Source organism: Nicotiana tabacum, chromosome 1 (assembly GCF_000715075.1).
Source record: "Nicotiana tabacum cultivar K326 chromosome 1, ASM71507v2, whole genome shotgun sequence".
Classification (NCBI taxonomy): Eukaryota; Viridiplantae; Streptophyta; class Magnoliopsida; order Solanales; family Solanaceae; genus Nicotiana; species Nicotiana tabacum.
The window spans coordinates 38,697,669-38,718,880 of record NC_134080.1 but is presented as its reverse complement, the minus strand read 5'-3'; the positions used below and the strand labels follow the sequence as shown (position 1 = coordinate 38,718,880).

Below are 21,212 nucleotides of genomic sequence, written 5' to 3'. Positions count from 1 at the left end.
AGTCTAGATAAATGATTCTACTCGGATCCGATTTATCGAAAACTGCCTCAGGTCAAGTTCGAATATTTGATCTGGGACTATTGAATACAACTATATAACTTTGTATTAAGGTACTTTGACACTTGCATAAAATAACTAAAGGACAACGGATTCGGGAGCCATGGAAAGAAAAAAGCTTTTGACATATCAAAGTTTTTTTACAAGGGCTACATGGCCCGATCAAAAATTTCTTTACAAAGGTTGATTGGCCTCAAAGCAAAAGCAAAAATTACTGGCCTAAGCAGTACGGTCCTTATCGGATGAAGCTTCTTTGCCCTTAGAATATTCTCCACTAGATCCACTCACATTCTCGGAATCCTCGTAGATAAATGCTAACTTCTGAGCCGTTGCTTCCTCAGCCTTGGCGATCTCGAGTTCAGCAGATATATCGAAACTTGAGCAAGGACCCTATCGAGAGCCTCCCTTCGATCTTGCTACTTCGAATGATCCACCATGCCCTTAGCATGCTGGAGGGTGGCTTCGGCATCGACTTTGTATTGTGTCGCAGTAGCCTCGGCCTTAGTATTTGCTGGGGCCGCTTAAGATCTGGCAACCCTGAGCTCTTTGGCCAAACTGGCTAAATTGGATTCGAGCTCCTCTACCTTCTTAACTTGGACCGGGGCATTATCTCTTGCAGATCGAAGTTGTGACTTGGCTAAATCTAACTCTACTTGAATGGTTTCCTTTTGTGCAGCCAAAATGTCCATATATCCCTTAAACTCTTCACCCTCGGCTCGTACTCTATCTATTTGCTCTTAGAGGCCCTTAATATGTTCGAGCCTCTGTCGAACTTGTAGAATTAGATTGTTAGTTGTTATCTCTGACTCGTCCTCACTATCATAAAGAACTCAGAATACCTGCTCGGCCATCTCAGCATGCTCATCTCGAGCCGCCACCAAGTCTACCAGAAGTTTCTCTCTAAGAAGCTTGTAAATATTACATTTCTCAGTGAGGCCCTGGACCTAGGCCTTGAATTCCTCTCGGATTCGAAGAAAGGCCTCATGATGCAATATCGAAGCCTACAAGAAAGGAAAAAAATGTTAGAGATATCTACAATTCAAAGTCATAAAAAGATAATGGCCCTTGAACTTACCCGATTCAGAGCATGCTGGGCTGGCCTCGTTGAACAAGCAAGTAACTTCCACTGCATCCATCTTGGCTTGGTCCTCTTCAGTGATCAAGCATCGGAGATAGCTAGCCACCTATACATGGGTAGAGAAAACTTAAGCATCCTCTGGGATCGAGATGATAAGTGTCCGCTTACATTCGGGATCAACGCTGGGGGTCGTGAATTTGTTGGTCAGTTTAAAGCTCGAGGAAGCCTCATTCAAGCTCTTCCTCGGTACGTCCAAGTTACCCAAACTGGTGACATCTTCCACTTCAGAAAAATAGCCACCGAAAAGATCTTCTGCTTCGTAGACCTCTACGTCGTGGCGAGTCTCCATCGCCTGGGCGTCCTTGATTGCCGTATCAAAGAACGAAGGCAGCGAGAAGAAATCTCCAATCTCCATTGTTCCAAGTGAATCTTTTGGAGCTCTGCCTTCATCACGGGAAACATCAGGCATGGTTTCTATGCCAACCACGACCGCCTCCTCGGTATCCCTCCTACCTCGAGTTGAGGGATCTTAGAATCTTTCCGGCTCGGGCTCATCAGGTCAGGGCAAAGCAGTTTCGGCTTCCATCTGTCCAACTATTCTTTGAATCTCGGTGCCAGCTCGCGCATGAGTCACCAATCCAGAGTTTTCTTATTCTCCGTATTCATCTTCGGTCTCATCCATTATCTGTTGGACGTACTCCAGAGTTATATGGATGACATTCCCCTTAGGCTTACAGGGCCTCTTGGCCGACCTTTTCTTTTTCGGGACTGGAAAACTTTGAGCCTCCTTTCATTTCTTCTCTTTGCCCTACTTCGGGGCAAATAAGGAAAGAAGTGCCTCTTCTTCAATAGAGGGGGGCCTCATTGGTACATACATCCTGAGGCCTATAAAATGAAAAAAAATGAGTAAGTACAATAACAAAGCCCGAATGAAAACCTTTCAAAGGAAAGAAGATTACTGTGGTTACGGTTCTCCCATTGACCCCTCGATAACTCCATCCAGGCACGTTCGGAGTAAGATTTTTGCGGTACTAATCCCTCGACCCATTGCCTCAGGGCGGGGATCACTTCCAGCATAACGACTACAGTTGTAACACAAAAAACTTAGATGAGGGGAAGACAAGAAGTAAAACGGCAAAAATAAATATTCAAAGGCAAAGCAGTACTTACGCTTCATATTCCACTTTTCAAAGAACGACATGTCTTCGGCAGGGATTAGATTAGAAGTCTTTATTCGAACAAATATGCCCATCCATCCCCGGTCTCAGGTCTCGTCTATGCTCGAGAATGGGGGTTTGGTGGCTCGGCGCTAAAGATTGATCATGCCTCCACGATAAAACTGGGGGCTGTAGAGGTGCATGAGGTGAGTGAGGGTAAAAGGATGCCCCTCAATCTTGCTTGCAAGGAATCAGAGGAGGATCACAATCCTCCAAAACGACGGATGAATTTGGTCCAGAGTGACATCGTACCTCTTTAAAAAGGCAACGATGATAGGGTCTAAGGGACCTATCGTGAAGGGGTAAGTATAGACACTCAGATACCTCTCAACGTAAGTTGTTATAGATTCCTCGAGGCTAGGAACTACTACATCCTTGCCTGCCCATTTGCACTCATTTTTCACCTTCTCGAGGAGACCTTCTGTACTCGTACATATTTACCTTAACATCAGTTCACATCGACCAGGTGTCGAGGGTGTATTCTTCACCTTGAAATCAGCAGCAGTGGCACACTTCGTCGAAACGAAGTCCTCGACGGGATGTTTTGCCCCCTGCTGCGGCGCTGGCGGACTTTGATAAAGAGGTGGTTTCCTTGTGCAGAACGATTTTTGAAATTTTAGCCATTCTTATAAGTAGAGAAGGATGAAACGGGGGAAGAACGTTTGGTGTTTTACAATGAAACAAGTTAAAAGTTTCAGAGATCTGGAAATACAGAGCTCTGAAGAAGGCAAAGATTTTGAAGATTAGAGTGAAGGAGATTTGTTGGTAAAGTTTGAAAGATAAAGAAAGATGCACTTATAGGTTGAAGTCGACGGTTCAATACCGGTAGTGGTCGGTCGGCAACTAACGCACCTTAAATGCCTGGGAATCGAACCGACGGGACATTTCGGTCACCTCTGCCGCTTACGCCACAATGCTTACGTCATGATAAACTAAGGGGAAGTTTGAAGACTCAATTCATTTCTTGTCATTGTACTCCAAAAAAACGAGGAGACTATGTGTATGGTCAAAACCGGACTTGCCTAATTTTGTACGACTAACCGAAATCGGGAAGAAAGATCAAGGCTCGACCTCGGTTATATTGGAACGTGGTACGGAGATGGATTGGTAAGCTCGTGGATCAATGGTCAATCAAGATCGAGACCCGCCGCGATCGAGATCGAAGCGAGAAAGAGATCGAGCAAGATCGAAGGAAGCCTGCTACGTCGAATAACAGAAAGCCGAGATATCCGTGATCGGGCAAAGATCGTAGCGAAAATCTCGGCACGTATCGAATCAGGACCAGTTATTTAGCCTATCACGGGATTTGCTTCTGTATTTAGAATTGTACCATAAATAGGATTTCTCTAGTAAAGAGGATTCTAATTATTATAAATTCACGCATAACAAGGCAGTATACTATATTTTTCTCTTGCAAGCTCTGTTGTTTATACTTTTCAATAGCATACTTAGTTAGTTCGAGACGTTTTAGCTCGAGGATCACAATTGTTCATCATAGTGGTTTGCTCCTGTTAATTTCTAATATTAATTCTTATATTTATCAGTTTGTGCCAAATAAAATCACATATCCTTAAAACTACATATAAGTTTAATTGTTATCCAATTTTAAGGGTAAACAGTTAGCTTATCGATAACTACAGTAAACAAGTTTGAGGTTAGAACCGATCCTCGATGTAAATCCCCGTTTTTGATAAGCTCATTTGTAGCTTCTTCTATTGCTTTAGTGACAACTCCTTCATTAATTAAGAAATGAAAAAAAATTATTCCAATTTAGTGTTACATTAACAAAAAACATTGTCGACATTAATAATTAATAATTAAATAATACTATTTTATTTATTTGTTTTGTTTTACATTACTTTCTTATTAATCCATTTTGAAAAATAACATCTTTATATATTTATTTTACGCTTCATAACATATATATGAACTATACAATCATAAGCTAGAAAACAAAAAGTAGAAGATGTGTCTTTTTTGGGATCATTCATAGAGTATATTGTGCTTGAAATGATGACCCCACATGAGTTTTCTTCTTTAAGTTTTGGTGTTGAATTTTGGTCGAAGCCCATATATAAGATCTGCAGTCCGAGCTGGTGAGTGAGCCTGTAAATCTTTCCTTTGCTAATATATTATAATAGTCGTTTTTTTGTGTTATTTCTCACTTTTTTTTGGTAAAAGAGTTCAAATTAACCTGTACCTTTGACTTATTTCTTGGGATACCACTTATGTCACTATGTTTACTAATGCTTAAACCAATGGAAAAAAAAACTTAATATTTTTGTCTTTAATGAGATTTAAAATTAAGATCTCATGATTTTTCACTCATAATTGTTGCTCACTTTGACCCACAAAACATTACATTATTGATTTCTTTAAGTTTTTGGTTTCAAAATTAAAGTTTTGACATGTTCCTGTCTTATTCCTTCTACTATTCTTAATTCTTAAATAAATCTATTTATCACTCCTCTCTTTGAAATTTGAATTGGACTTTCTTTGAACCTTTTTCAAATGATTACGTGCACTCGTGGTTATGCTTCCCTTTTATATTGCTTATTGATAATCTATAGCCAAAAGCATAATTGTTTGGAACATTTCAATCCCGTATTTTTAAAATCTTTTTTACTTTCTATGGGAAAATGAACACCCCACCCCGGCACCCCCTTCCCACATAAAGTGTAAAGTACAGTATGGCAAAAAAAAAACACATTAAAAACCATGATAAATCTAAAAGAGTGACTTCATTTTTGGTATGATATTAATTGGGAATAAAAAGTACCGTAAATACCACCAGAAATATTTTTTTTTCTTAAAAGCGAATCAGCTTATCTGGAAAATAAATGTACACCATCTTAATTTGCTATACTGTTTCTCAAAATATATTATCCTACTTTTTACTATGCTGTCCCAAAAAATATATTCATTTTCCTAACATATATATAGAGAGAGAGCGCACTAGCTTAAAGTATAAGAGCAAATACGTAATGTTTAGGCTTTAGCTAACAATAATGGTATAAATGATCCAAACTAAAATGAAAGTAAAAATTAAGATATTTTGTATGAAAGAGATTTATTTTAAATCCTTTTCCCTTTAATTTATTTGCTGACTTTGTCTTGTACAATAAGAAGGGTCACGTGATGAGATGCCAATATGAAGTCACAAAATCAAAGTTCTTATTTAAAATGCCAATAAAGCACACGTCTAGTTTTTTCTTTTTCTTTTTTGGACACACGACACACGTCTAGATAATCACCCTACCAAATGGACCAAATCCAAAGTCCAGCACTATGATATAAATAGTTTTCACAAATTCCTTTCATCTTCCTTTGCCTTTTCTTCTTCAAATTCTCTTCATTTTCATTTCAATCTCCCCATTTTTTTCTGCCATTATAGTGCTGCATGCATGTTTTCTTGAATAATATAATATGGTACATTTTCTTGTTTCATGCATCTTTTATTTTTATTATGACTCTCCACCTAGTCCTTGAAAAATAATCCCAAAAAACAAAATCTGGGCTGAGGTGGAGCCAAATTTAAAGTTTATGGGTTCAAGAGTCTAGATGTTTTAAATTAATAATTTATATATATTGAATAATTTTTTTAAAAGACAAATATAGAGTTTGGATCAAAGTAGTTCAGCCGAACCCACACATTAATCTCTAGCTCCGCCAATGTTTCTGGGTGACTCAATAGTCTAGATTATTTTCATGGGGTTCTTAGAAAAATTCAAGAAAAGGGTATTAGTCTATTACATTTTTCTTCAATGTGTTAGTGGTTACTATTTACCTGGTAGTTTTCCACACAAACATGAGGTGGGTGATCAGTTATCTGTAAAATTGAATTCCTTAACCTCAATTAACACATAAATACCTTATGGATATTATAGTTAATTACCTTTCTGTAAACCTTTAGAAGGTGTGAAAGATAGTTCTGAATGAGAGTAAAATCTGTTTGTGCCATTATCACCTAATGAATTCAAGATTCTGAAAGAAAGGATTGATAATATGTTTCAGATTAATCTGAATCTTGATAACCTTCCTGCTATTCGATATATGAAAAAAGATGATATTTTTCTTTGGTGGGCTGATTATCCTGTTGGTGTTAAGGTTGATAAATCATATAATGTGTTTAACCATTTAAAATTTACTGTATTGGTTCATAAGTATGAAAAGTACGATGCCCGCTGTGATTGGGGCAGAGTTGATTACAACTGATGACAGGTCTAACACAGATGCACCAGGGTATATGGTAGTTGGATTTGAAGTTGTTCACTGTAGTTTTCAACATGACATAAATTTGCTGAAGAATTTAACACCATATGCTAAATATTCGTCGAAATTAATTGTGATCTTGAAGCAGTAGGACAGATGATTAAGGTTAGGGATTTGATTTTAGCTATGATGAGTGATATTAAGTGGCCATCAAGATGGGATGCATAATTAGAAATGGAAGGCTCAAAAGTTCATTGGTTTTCGATTCTGGATTCGTTGATGGTCATCACTTTTCTAGCAGGAATTGTTTTTATTATTTTCTTGATGAGGACAATTCGAGGAGATCTAGCACGATACAAAGATTTTGATAAAGAGGCGCAAGCACATATGGATGGAAACTTGTTGTTGGCGACGTGTCTGAACTACTTTGTGTGGCGGTTGGAGATGGGTGTCGAATTCTGGAATTCTATTTTTCTATATGTTCTTAGGAATTATTGCAGGATATGTTGCTGTTTGGAGGTTGACATTGGAGGGCCTACGGAGCGGTAGAGGTAGGTCAAAGAAAAGATGGGGACAGTTGATTAGGCAAGACATGGTGCAACTTCAGCTGACCGAAGACATGACCCCTTGACAGGAAGGTATGAAGTCAAGGATTAGGATAGTAGAGCAGGTATTCTAGAGTGTTCATAATAATAGTAATGGCACACAGTCTCGCTTTTTGTTGGTAGTAGGTTTATATGACTAACCATTGTTTTCTTTCATTGTTGATCATCCTACTATCTTGTTGTTTTATATGGCTTTTTGGTACAGTCCCTTTTTGTCTATATTTTTATTAATGTGGTGCTTATGCTTTTCTGAGGCGAGTGTCTATTGGAAACAACCTCTCTATTCTCACAAGGCAGGGGTAAGGTGTGCGTACACACTACCTTCCCCCGACCCTATAATGTGGGATAATACTGGTTATGTTGTTGTTGTTGTATGTTGCTGTTTGCCTTTTGAAAACAATGAATTGTGGTGACACTAAGGGATGGTTTTCTATTTCCTGGAAAGTTTCTTGCTTTTCTTATACTAACTATTCTGAATTTCCTCTTATGGGGAAGTCATAGTACTGGTGCAATTCCTATCTCTACTTGCATTATCCTGCTGTTATTCTGGTTTTGCATATCAGTACCTTTACACTCATAGATGGACTAATTGGGACTAGGGGCTCTAAATGGACGGGTCGGGTCTAAAATGGGTAATGGAAAATGGATAAATTATCCGATCCGACCCATATTTAATATGGATAAAAAACGGGTTAACCGGTGGATAATATGAGTCACCATATTATCCATAACTTCTTGCATATGATCACTATTGGGAGAATTCTTAGTCTCTATACCTTGAGGAACCCCCAATTTGAGATTTTACAAATGTAAATGTTAGACCAATTGATTATCAATTGGTTACCCATATGATTCTTATCTATATTTGACTCGTTTTTAAAAAGTTCATTATCCAACCCATTTTTAGTGGATAATATGGGTGGTTAACTGTTTTCTTTTAAATATTTTGGCACCCCTAATTGGGACAAAGCACCATATCTCGAGTACCCTATTCGTAGCAATCAAATTTCAGCAAATAGATTTCCAACTTGGTTGCTTGTAATCGTAGCAGGAACCCTTCTTTCTATTTGGAACTCTCTTCATTGAGCTATATTTCATCATGTCTAGCTTATGGCTCGGTCGTGTTTCCTATGTTTTCAGGTTTCTTTTGGTAGTATTGATCCTGTTGATAGTAGTATGTGCTCAAGTGTCTTTTATGCATCTTTGTGTTGAAGATTGGAGATGGTGGTGGAAATTATTCTTTGCATCTGGTTCAGTTGCTATCTTCACTTTCTGCAGAATATCTTGAAGATCAATTGGAAACTATTTAAGTAACTTAGCTGCAGAATTTGATAGTTTTGTAGTACTACTTTTCATTTTTCCTGCAGCCGAGGGTCTTCGGAAACAACCTCTATATCTCCACACGGTAGGGTAACGTCTGCCTACACACTACCCTCCTGAAATCTCACTTGTGTAATTATACTGGGTATGTATGTATGTATGTTGTTGGTGGTGTTGTACTACTTTTTGAATTCAACAAACTTCTATCATCCAAGATAGTACCTCATATAATTCAAAGACAATAAGTTATTGTTATAGAGAAACTAAATTCTGAGATTGTGTACGAAATGAGTTACAAACTTGCATTGGGATTTTGCAGGCACAAAAACTGGCTTTCTTAGAAAACATTTCTTGCATACTTTATTGTATGGTCGGTCTGTTTAGTTATTGGTGAAATGTTTGCTTTTTTGGTACTCCCTTGTTGCATTGAAAGGGACTAAGAGATTAGGAATTTTTCTATGGAGTAGATGCCCAAGTGGAGACCATAATTGAATCTTGATCATAAAAACCTCTACTCCTATTATTTAAATGTACATCAAAATTTAAACCTTATACCAAACTCCACTCATGTTGTTACTAATTTTAGAATCATACATTATTTATGTTAGTCAACTTTTAGAAACTAATTGTTAATTTCAAGTTATTCCACCAACTAACTTTCCAAAATACCCCTCATTTTCCACACCTTACTTCCCATAACAAACTTGAATTTTTTTAGGTACATCTTCAATTCTAATTCAAAAGCTGCTTTAATTTCTAGGCTTTTATTAATTATATGTAGAGAGAAAATATGAATTATGCTTCGTATGATATTTAACGTTGATGTTTTACAACGCATTTGTAGAAAGTTCCTGTGGTGTTTACAACGCTAAAATGGAAAATCCGTTGGGCCTTTTTGTCAAAATTTTAACAATTCTTGCCTGCACATAAATAGGCTCCACTAGCTGCACTGGGTTTCCAGCAGATTTATGGTGTTATTTACGAGAATTTGTTCAATGCAAGATCAGAACTTCTATTATCTCTTATAAAGTGGAAATTTTTGTGAAGATTATTTTTTTCTCTTACAAATGCAGCAGTATCAGGACTATTGATGATATTTATTCGCGGACGCCTTTATTTCGAATAAATCCAATCTCCAGTGAGACGAGACATACCAACTAGTTGGGGTTGGGGTTGAAGTTGAAGTGTGGCATAACTGTTATTTAGAGAACACTTAATTTGCCTTGAAAGTAGTGGTACTGGTTTCAAATGGAATCGGAAGCATAAGTGTGACATTTGGTTTACGCCAATACCTACATTCCACCTGCCAAATATTTCTTTCCCTCTTTTATACAACCAATCTTGGTGTAACTGAGGACCAAAATACAGCATTTCCTACACACCACCATAGGTCCATAGCAAACATTAGACAGCAGCACCCATAGCAACTGGCCAGAAACCTGGATAGTGACAGGAGATAAAGGAATACAGCAACAATGCATTGCCGAACGATCAGTCTATTTTTTAGCACTCGAAACCTGTATTGTCCGCAACCACATTCAGAAAATGACAATGTCAACAATGGATGACCTACCTACTCACCCAAAGCCAAAAAGAGAGTAAGTAGGTCAAAATGAAGCACTAGTATTAGTACCCGCGCGCTGCGCGGATACTACTAAAGAATATCAAATATAGCCCCCAAGTAAAGTTGTAGTCCTCAATTTACCCATATGAATAATGCTTAATGACCACAAATACAGTCAAAAGATCCATAACCAAATGCGAGTTACCTCAGACGTATGAAAGAAGAATATTGCCTGTTTCAGGTGGAAGTTTCATAAAATTAAAACCAACCACAAGACTAACACCTGCAACTGCAGTGAAAAAGGATAAGAGATCCTGACATACATCAACGTCAATGTACCAAAATCCTGTTCATGAACTCCAACTCTACACCAAAGCGAATTCATTCAGAACTGTTCATTCACTCCAGACTTACAACAAAGTCAATACGTCGAATGACATTTCCTCCCAAAAGAAGCGTAAGCACACAAAGGGAATACGAAAGGACATAATGATGCATGACGATTCTAAAGGTGGACAAAAAGCTTCACATAGAGCACGAAGAAAGTAGTCCAAGAACAGATCTGCACTGGATTGGGACTCCTTAGGAGACATGAGGTCCTTAGAAGTTCAGTTCAGATAGAAGCTATGTACAGCCTGCAATTTACTCTAATCAACAACAAACAAGTATTTCGGAACGCACAATATACTAATGACAGTGTATCAATACATGCAACTAGGTAAGATAGAGGGATCACTGTGCCTCTCGAAGCTCAAACTTGCTGAAATAGGGAATGTTCTTGGCGACGAAGTCTCAGAATGAGCATACCAGAACCTCAGCAAATATTGAAGATCAGTTCCACATGCTTCTGCTTATGCATCCAGTTCTGTTGTAAGGATATTACTACCAGAGACTAATAGCCATATCAATACGCTCACCTCCAAGATTATCTTTACCAACATACGATACATCCAAACGATGCAAGCAAGGACCAGTTGAGCTCCATATCCCCAATTTGCCAAATCTTGGACGATCTTATGCTCCTCAGCAATTTGCAGTATCGGTAGATGACTAGGTGTATACAGAAAGTTATACAAGAAAAACAAATATCACCAAAAAGATGGTCTTAGCACTGCCAGATTGAAAGCCACTCATTCCCTCATCGCACACAGCACAAACGGAAACTTTCATGACCTCTAGGGAAGACCACCACAAGTGACCACCATGTCCAACTACGCCAAATGTAGATGATCCTGTAATATAAGCACTCTGTCTGAATCACACATTGTAAGATTATAATCCTTTTAGACTATATTAGAAAACGATGGGATATAAGTAGATTGCAATGCTTATCCTGCATCTGAAGAACCAGACTAGCAGTAAGTAGATTGCAATGCTTATCCTATATCTGATGAACCAGATCAGCTCCATCTGCTACCAATGAAGGCTTTAATTTAAAAAAGACGCTGCGACAAGAAACAGCTGGCAAAAGTAGCACCAATAACGCAATGCATTAAAGATAAAAGCAAAAGGCACCATCGATTTCAAAAGGAAAATGGCCAAAACTTACCCCATGTACTATCCAACATTTCGGAACTTTGCGCTCCGTTCCACTTTGGTCTAATATTACTGCTACCATTAGGAATAGTCTCATTTTTGTCCATGACCCCTAAAGTTGCTCCTCCAACCCGAGAGTAATATAACCCATACTCGAAGTGGAGAGGTAAATTTGGAACTTCATTTCGAAGAATTTGGACCTGTGGATTCCACCCATCTCATGTTGGAGCTCCGTTAATAGCAACAGCAAATACGAGATAACTTGCCAGCTGCGAAGGTATGAATGGACCACAAGTCTAACTCAGGGCAAACATGAGCAATTTCACAAAGTGTAGGCGCAATTTAGAACCCAGAAAGAAGAAAAAGGATCACCGACAACATAATATGCAAAATCAACAAAATGAAAGAAGAAGCGAGTAAGCAAAGGATAACAAAGATTAAAAATATCAGATACAAATTGCAGAAAATAATTTGAGAGTGGCAAGAACTATCAAAAACGATGAAGACCAAATTATCTAGAAGAAAAACACTTCATAGAAACTATTCAAGGAAAGAGATGAGCTCACACTTGGTTTCAGAAGAAACAACCAATTGGCAGACATATGAGGTGGGAGGAGACGTTCACTAATGTGTCCATGAGTAAGATTCACATGAGGAAAGGAAAAGGCAACGAAAGAACTGGAGAATAAAAAGTCATCTTCGTCTTAAGGGGCAAAAAGACCTTTTAGCACACTTCGCTAAATGAGCCTAATATGGGGATAACTGGCTAAAGGAGCACCGATCCGGGGAACTGATCCCATCCCCGATGTGCTATCAGGCATCTCCAGGCAAAACTGATATGTAGTTGATAACATCAAATCTTCGGTGCCTACATCACTAACCATTTTCTCTTCGTTCATCCCACTTCAAAATCTTGACCTTCCCTATAGCGAGACAGAACAGAACAAGTTAGCCAACCCACTACCATCCTCCACTCGACTTTGCTGCCTTTGATAGCTCTTAGGATTACGATTCAATTCCCATAAAAAAAGCTCGCCAGACCCTTCGATAGTTAGATAGCAGAAACAACAAACAGAACAAAGAAGATTAATCTATAGCTAGCATATGGTCACAGATCTGAAAGAGTGGAGGATATATAGGGTTTACAAAGAAATAATAGTGTCAAAAGCAGAAAGGAAATTAAGCAGCAGATACAGGATAGTTTGGGATTCTGTAAACTCGCATTAAGTGAGAGTAAAGAGAATCCCGACCTAACATCACATTATTACTGCCTCGGACGCCCTTTCTTCTTTCCCCAGACTGGAGCAATCTCTCCGCAGACTGGCGCGTGATACCCCTCCTCCTTTGAATGGAATCGGACAAATAAATACCTTCTCTTCTATTTCTGGATTTACCTTCCAATGCTTGAAGATGGAAACTATGAAGAGACCAACTACATAAGCAACATAAATTTGGGGGGGACGGCAATTCCATGTTCCACATGTTTCCTTCTGTTAACACATGATATATTAATCCATATTCTATTCCTCCTGAATCCATTCCCAAATCTCTCAAATCCGCACTAAACATAGCCTCAATCTACAGTCACTCGCCATCTAACAGAAAGTATGTTTGTCCTGGAAGACAAACATCATGCATTGAGGCACAATTCTGCTTTCCAACGGAAAAAAAATATATCTTGCCTTCTGTTCAAGGGTAAGAAACATTCATCATATGCATTCAATGACCTCAAGGTAACAGTTAGAATGTAGAACGATCCTAACATCAGAAATACAGTTGGAAGGTCATTAATTTGTATGACGACAAACAAATTCACATTTTAGCAGCAGCATCTAATTGGCCTAAAACACAAACAAGACGCACAGAATCGCATGTCAGATACAGACAATCGATACAATGACAAAACAATCTAATACAGAAGCAGAAGGATACAATAGCATCACAAAGCACCATAAATAAATGCTGTATCTGACGTCCGTTTCAGCGGTATGTCTTATCCTGACTCTTTAAAAGTATATCATTCGGAAGGGCTCACAACTGAACCATGTTTTACGGTAGGATCTTATTTTAATTTTTGTCCTGTCAGATAGAATGTCCTATGTTTTGATATTTTTGTTCAGCTAAGACATGTATTATCCTTCGTATAATTCTTATATATTGTGGGCATATGGTAGTTAATTGCTAAGAAAAATAATGTTTGCTTTCTGGAAGGCTCATCATCAAAAGCACTCAATGACATATAATATAATAATTATAATGTAGAACAATCCTTACATCAGGCGACACAGTTGGGAAGTCAATAATTCTTGAAACGTAATACAAATTCACAATTTTGCAGCAGCATCTAACGGGCCTAAAACATAAACAAGATGCACCGAATTTCACATCGGATACAGACAATCAATACAATAACCAAACAGTGTAAAACAGAAGCAGAAGGATACAATAGCGTCATAAAGCACCAGAAATGCTGCATTCATACTAGAAAGATTTTTGCCTTTCGTCAAGGGCAACGTGAGCATCCAATCACATCAAAGACGAGAACTGACCTGCAATGCTCGTACGTACAGCTCTTAAGACAGAAAGTCATAAATCATACGAGCTCGTCTTAATTTATATAACCATCCACAATGGAAATATATTCTCATCATATTAGCCAATCATGCAAGTCAACCTTCAGAAGGAAGGAACTGATCAGTCTTTTATGTTTTCTATCTTCCTTTTAACTTATGGTTAGGAGAGAGGGTTTTGGGGGGTCAGGGCAAGGATGTCTCGATGCTCAGATTCTGATAATACAGAAGCATGCTGTTGGTAAACCCTACTTATACAGATAATACGGAAGCATACAGTTGACAAAACCCTAATTCCAAATAAAAGCAGATTCAAAAGGAATTAACTGAGCAAAATTCAATACAATCAGAAATACTAACTAAAGAACAAGTACAACAACAATGGGTATTATCCCACACCGTGGGGTCTGGAGAGAGTAGTGTCTACGCACACCTTACCCCTACCCTGTGAGGATAGAGAGGTTGTTTCCAATAGACCCTCGGCTCAGGAAAGCATAACTAAAGAACAAGTCAAGACACAAAATCACATAGAATAATATATTCAAGTTTAATAGCCTGTTTCGCCAAACTTCTTTTTGCCCAAAGTGCTTTTTTATTGCCAAAAGCACTTTTGGCCAAAAATTGAGGTGTTTGGCCAAGCTTTTGGGAGGAAAAAAAGTGCTTTTGAGGAGAAGCAGAAGCAGTTATGGAGAAAGCAGAAAAAAGTAGCTTCTCTTCAAAAGCACTTTTTTGAGAAGCACTTTTGAAAAAAATATACTTAGAAGCAATTTTTTAAAGCTTGGTCATACACTAATTGATACACTAATTGCTGCTCAGAAGTGCTTTTCAAACTAATTAGCAAAACAGAAACTGTTTCTCACCAAAAATACTTTTGAAGAAAAGCACTTCTCAAAATAAGCTGATTTTTGCAGCTTGGCCAAATGGGCTTATAAGTCAAAAACTCAAAGTGGAAGAGCTATAACCAAAAGGGGTCGAGGTGCTAACACTTGCTGACACTTGAGGAAATTACCCGGGGGAAGTCATGCAGCCATGATAGTTTTTCCCTTCTTTTGTTCCCTTTGCTTTTCTTAGACCCTTCCTTTTGCCCATTAGAGCTCTACTCTTCATTCTATCCATGTATATGTATTCTCTCGAAAACCAGAACAGCAGTATAATATCTGATAGTTCTAGACTCCTTTTGCCCCGCAAATGTAGGCCAACCCTCGGCTACGACACATCCCAGCATTATCTGCTATCATGAAGAATGCATGAGGAAAGCAATGTGTGGACTGGTGACACGGAAGTATATTTGGGTGGTAACGTTCAGAGGTTCATGGGGGAAACCAATGAGATAAAGAACTGTTCGTCGTTTTTGATCAAATAAAGTGCGATAAAGTGTACTTTTCAATATAAGGAGAAACATATGTTCAATGCAACAGTGTTTCTGAAAGTACTTTGCAAAACTACAAACCAAGAGAACCTGGCAAACTACACCGAGAACTAAAGCAGAAATGGAGACACTGGAGAGTAAGAGATGAGCAGAAATCAATGGAGACACTACCTATTGACCATCTAGATAGTGCTGTTCTACCTTGTTACTCTGGATGGAGATGAAACATGAAATACACTCAAAAGCACAATCAGCTTAATTAAGCACGCAAAATTGACAGGGCGCAGTTATTTGTTACACAACGACTGAACAATCGCCAAGGTCCCATCTTACAGAAAAAGAGAAAGAAACAAAAAATAAACAGAAAGTCTTCAATTCCCAGCCATAAGAATTACTCAGAATAGAGCAGATTTTGAAACCAAGCAAAAACTGTGTGACACTAAAAATATAAACTTTCTCATTACTGCTTCATGAAACATAAACTATGAAGATAAAAATAAAACCAAAGAGACAACATAAGATACATAAGGGTATTACAGCGCTTTTAATGGCTCTAAGCCACTACCCTACTGAAATTAGACCTACTGACCCTAAAATAAGAACAACAAAGGCTTAAACGAAAGACCCAAACTTCTGAATGGAATCGGACAAATAAATACCTTATCTTCTATTTCTGGATTTACCTTCCAATGCTTGAAGATGGAAACTATGAAGAGACCAACTACATAAGCAACATAAATTTTGGGGGGACAGCAATTCCACATTCCAAATCCTCATGTTGAACATGTTTCCTTCTGTTACCACATGATATATTAATCCATATTCTATTCCTCCTGAATCCATTCCCAAATCTCTCAAATCCGCATTAAATGCATTGCCATCCAACAGATGATATACATAGCCTCAACCTACAATCACTCGCCATCTAACAGAAAGTATTTTTGTCCTGAAATACAAACATCATGCACTGAGCCACAATTCTGCTTTCCAACGGGGAAAAAAAAAAGATCTTTGCTTTCTGTTCAAGGGTAAGAAACAATCATCATAAGCATTCAATGACCTCAAAGATAACAATTAAAATGTAGAACGATCCTAACATCAGAAACACGGTTGGAAGGCCATTAATTTGTATGACGTCAAACAAATTCACATTTTAGCAGCAGCATTTAATTGGCCTAAAACACAAACAAGACTCACAGAATCGCATGTCAGATACAGACAATCGATACAATGACAAAACAGCGTAATACAGAAGCAGAAGGATACAATAGCATCACATAGCACCATAAATAAATGCTGTACCCGACGTCCGTTTCAGTGGTATGTCTTATCCTGACTCTTTAAAAGTATATCATTCGGAAGGGCTCACAAATGAACCATGTTTTACGGTAGGATCTTATTTTAATTTTTGTCCTGTCAGATAGAATGTCCTATGTTTTGATATTTTTGTTCAGCTAAGACATGTATTATCCTTCGTATAATTCTTATATATTGTGGGCATATGGTAATTAATTGCTAAGAAAAATAATGTTTGCTTTCTGGGAGGCTCGTAAACTTTCATCAAAAGCACTCAATGACATATAAGATAATAATTATAATGTAGAACAATCCTTACATCAGACACAATTGGGAAGTCAATAATTCTGAAAACGTAATACAAATTCACAATTTTGCAGCAGCATCTAACGGGCCTAAAACACAATCAAGATGCACCGAACTGCACATCGGATACAGACAATCAATACAGTAACCAAACAGTGTAAAACAGAATCGGAAGGATACAATAGCGTCATAAAGCACCAGAAATGCTGCATTCATAGAAGAAAGATTTTTGCCTTTCGTCAAGGGCATCGTGAGCATCCAATCACATCAAAGACAAGAAGTGACCTGCAATGCTCGTCCGTACAGCTCTTAAGACAGAAAGTCAAAATATATTCTGATCAGTCTTTTATGTTTTCTATCTTTCCTTTTAAATTATGGTTAGGAGAGAGGGTTTTGGGGGGTCGGGGCAAGGATGTCTCAATGCTCAGATTCTGATAATACAGAAGCGTGCTGTCGGTAAACCTTACTTATACAGATAATACGGAAGCATACAGTTGATAAAACCCTAATTCCAAATAAAAGCAGATTCAAAAGGAAGTAACTGAGCAAAATTCAATACAATCAGAAATACTAACTAAAGAACAAGTCAAGACACAAAATCACATTGAATATTATATTCAAGTTTAAGCCAAAAACTCAAAGTGGAAGAGGTATAACCAAAAGGGGTTGAGGTGGTGACACTTGAGGAAATTACCTGGGGGAAGTCATGCAGCCATGATAGTTTTTCCCTTTGCTTTTCTTAGACCCTTCCTTTTGCCCATTAGAGCTCTGCTCTTCATTCTATCCATCTATTTCTCTCGAAAACCAGAACAGCAGTATAATATATGATTGTTCTAGACTCCTTTTGCCCCGCAAATGTAGGCCAACCCTTGGCTACCACACATCCCAGCATTATCTGCTATCATGAAGAATGCATGAGGAAAGCAATGTGTGGACTGGTGACACAGAAGTTTATTTGGGGGGTAAGGTTCAGAGGTTCATGGGGGATAGCAATGAGATAAAGAACTGTTCTTTGTTTTTTGATCAAGTAAAGTGCCATAAAGTGTACTTTTCAATGTAAGGAGAAACATATGTTCAATGCAACAGTGTATCTGAAAGTAGTTTGCAAAACTCAAACCAAGAGAACTAAAGCAAATTTAACAATATAACTAAAAATACTTGAAGCTTGAAGTAGGTTACCCATGAAATGGAGTAAGAGATGAGCAGAACTCAATGGAGACACTACCTATTAACCATCTAGATAGTGATGTTCTACCTTGTTACTCTGGATGGAGATGAAACAAGAAACACACTCAAAAACACAATCAATTTCATTAAGCACGCAAAATTGACTGAGCGCAGTTATTTGTTACACAACGACTACCGTGAAAATATAAACAATCGCCAAGGTCCCCTAACTTACAGAAAAAAAGAAACAAATAAAAAATAAACAGAAAGTCTTCAATTCCCAGCCATAAGAATTACTCAGAATTAGAGCAAATTTCGAAACCAAGCAAAAGTGTGTGACACAAAAAATATAAAATTTCTCATTACTGCTTCATGAAACATAAACTATAAAGATAAAGACATAAATAAAAACAAAGAGACACAACATAAGATACAGAAGGGTATTACAGAGCTTTTAATTGCTCTAAGCCACTACCCTACTGAAATTAGACCTACTGACCCTAAAATAAGAACAACAAAGGCTTAAACGAAAGACTCAAACTTCTGACCAGACTATACAAGTTACTAGTATATTCTAAATCAACCCAAAACAGCAACCTAAGCTAGATCTACTTTTCTGCTATAACGGAAGGTACAATAAAGGAACTTAAACAAGGAAATTTGACAAATTGCTTTGCCAACTCGTCCTTCCCCTTGAAAAAATAAGGGAAGTTTTCGCGAGCCGGGAGCAAAACACAAACTTCTTATTCAAAGACTTAAACCCCCATCACCATCAACACCACCATCACTTTACCATCCCAGGATCATCACCATAACTGCAACAAACAAAGCTCAAGTTTTATTGTTCAACTACTCCCACCGTTCATGACAGATCGAGCCTGAGAAGACGCCTCAAGTCACTAGTAGCATCGTTGGTACTCTCACTTTTCTTCTTGTTGAAGAAAGCCGGCACAGGCAAAGAGCTCGGAGGCGGTGAAGTTACAAAAGCCGATCCAGCATAAAAATCACCGATCCTTATCTGCTTCGGCACCATATTCGGCTCTGGACCAAGCCGATCTGTAGTCGACAACACCAAATCTTCAACTACTCCACCACTCACCTTTCTGTTATCGTCCTTCAAAGGCACCGGCTTGGTCAACGCTTCACCACGTTTCAGAATCTTCACCTCGCCCATCACCATAGGGCGGTTTTTAGCAGGAGGAGAACTCGATAGGTTAGCCGATCCATTCTTTTGTGGACTTCGCTTTCTTCGGTTGTTATTCTTAGGGTTAGGGTTAGGGTTAGGGTTTGGTAAAGGGTTAGAATTGGAATTACGTCGAGATCTCATAGGCTGTACATAGCTATGACGATAACTTAAACGCTGTTTAAGGACATCTTGTGGTTGAAGAACGGCAACCCCGGCCATCGGAAAAACTAGTTACAATCGGAAAAAACTTAGATCTGAGAAATTGCAAAAGAAGACAAATCTAAAGAGAATACGAACAAATCTGTGAGAAAAAAAGGAGAAGAATTTCTATTGCTATAAATAGATACAGAGAAACAGATCAAATGGAAAGAAGAGAAGAAAGCTTTGTTCATGGAATTGGAATGGGGAAGGGGAGGGGTTATAAAGGAATCAAAGGCGGTCTTGAAAAAAGAAAAAAGAAAAAAGGAAAATAAATCAAATGTGGGAATGACGTGGCAGTAGTGGACAGGTTGGTTTTGGGGCACATTCGCATGTATCGGCGCGTGCAATTTTCTCTCCTTTTTTTGAGTTGAATTGGGACAAATTACTTTTATTTTTTTTCCATTTCTGGATTTACCTTCCTATGCTAGGAATTGGAAAGTAGGAAATAAAGGTTATAACATGGGAATGGGACTTATTTCACTTTTTTTTCCTTAGGAATAGGAATATGAAAGGACAAAAGATAGTTTTATTTAATTCTCTAGTAAAATCACTTTTAATTCTCCTTCATTTTGGTTTTTCACCTATGTTTGAGTAAATAATACACCCTCTTTAAAACAAAAGGTTTGTAGTTGGGATTGGGACAAGAAATAATCTTTCAATTTTTATGTACAAAATCTCTAACTAATTACAACGACGGAAAATTGAATTATTTGAAATGTAATTTCTTTTATAAAAACGTTGGCCGATGGAATTGCATTATACTAAAATAAAAATATATGGGTTTGATTGAAACAAAAATAATTAAGTGCTCAAATAAATTTTTTAAAGATATTTATTTGTGTTTTCTATTCTCTTTCAAATTACAATGATTGTTATATTCTTTGGATTCAATGTAATTGGATCGAAATTCTATCAAGCAATATTTGAATTTTTATTTATACATCACGAAGTAGAAGTATTGACGAATGCATGACAAATAAAAAATAACAACACAAATTAGGCATTATATTACTTTGACATTTATTTAACAAAATTATATTTTTATTACATAAAATTTTGTTTAAAACTCTCTTTACAAAGCAAAGTTTATTCAAGCTTTGATGATATAATATGATGATCTAATATAATGTCACTTTTTTCAATAATGCTTTTCATTAAGTATACTGTGCATATAAGTCAAGTAGTATGATATCAGAAAATAATTTATGTTGTAATAAAACAAGAGGTTCACTTTAATAAAACTAGTATAATTATCAAAAATGGAAGATCCTTCCCTTGTCTTAACTCTTCAAAATATAAGTTTACATTGAAGCTGAATGTACAAATACTAGTTAAAGTTGTAGGACAGAAATTAGAGTATTAAATCTTTGTCTGAATCATATTATAAATTTCTGATAGGGCAAAAGTTTCAATTTAGTTGTAAAATTGAATTTTGTTTAGGAAAAAAGAAGAAAAAGGAAAGGAAAGGAAAAGCAAAAGAGGGCATAGAGTAGAAAGGATAGGAAGCTCAGCTAAAGTGTTGATAAGG

The 21,212-nt window shown here is 37.5% G+C and overlaps 1 long non-coding RNA gene and 1 pseudogene across 4 annotated transcripts; one reads left to right on the top strand and one right to left on the bottom strand.

Moving 5' to 3' along the window:
- The first annotated feature begins 5,651 nt into the window (after positions 1–5,651).
- LOC142179519 (transmembrane 9 superfamily member 11-like) lies at positions 5,652–8,836 on the top strand (annotated as a pseudogene).
- An 870-nt stretch (positions 8,837–9,706) lies between these two features.
- LOC107803825 (uncharacterized) lies at positions 9,707–19,892 on the bottom strand. Of its 4 annotated transcripts, none has more exons than XR_012707883.1 (4): positions 17,825–19,892; positions 15,169–16,474; positions 11,603–13,205; positions 9,707–11,514 (listed from the first exon to the last, which is right to left on the bottom strand). It is a non-coding gene; the product is annotated as an uncharacterized LOC107803825 (long non-coding RNA). The 4 variants fall into 4 exon arrangements; XR_012707880.1 differs by having other exon boundaries at positions 9,707–11,858; positions 12,984–13,205; positions 17,825–19,891; XR_012707882.1 differs by having other exon boundaries at positions 9,707–13,205; positions 17,825–18,025; positions 18,310–19,890.
- Between the last annotated feature and the right edge of the window lie 1,320 nt (positions 19,893–21,212).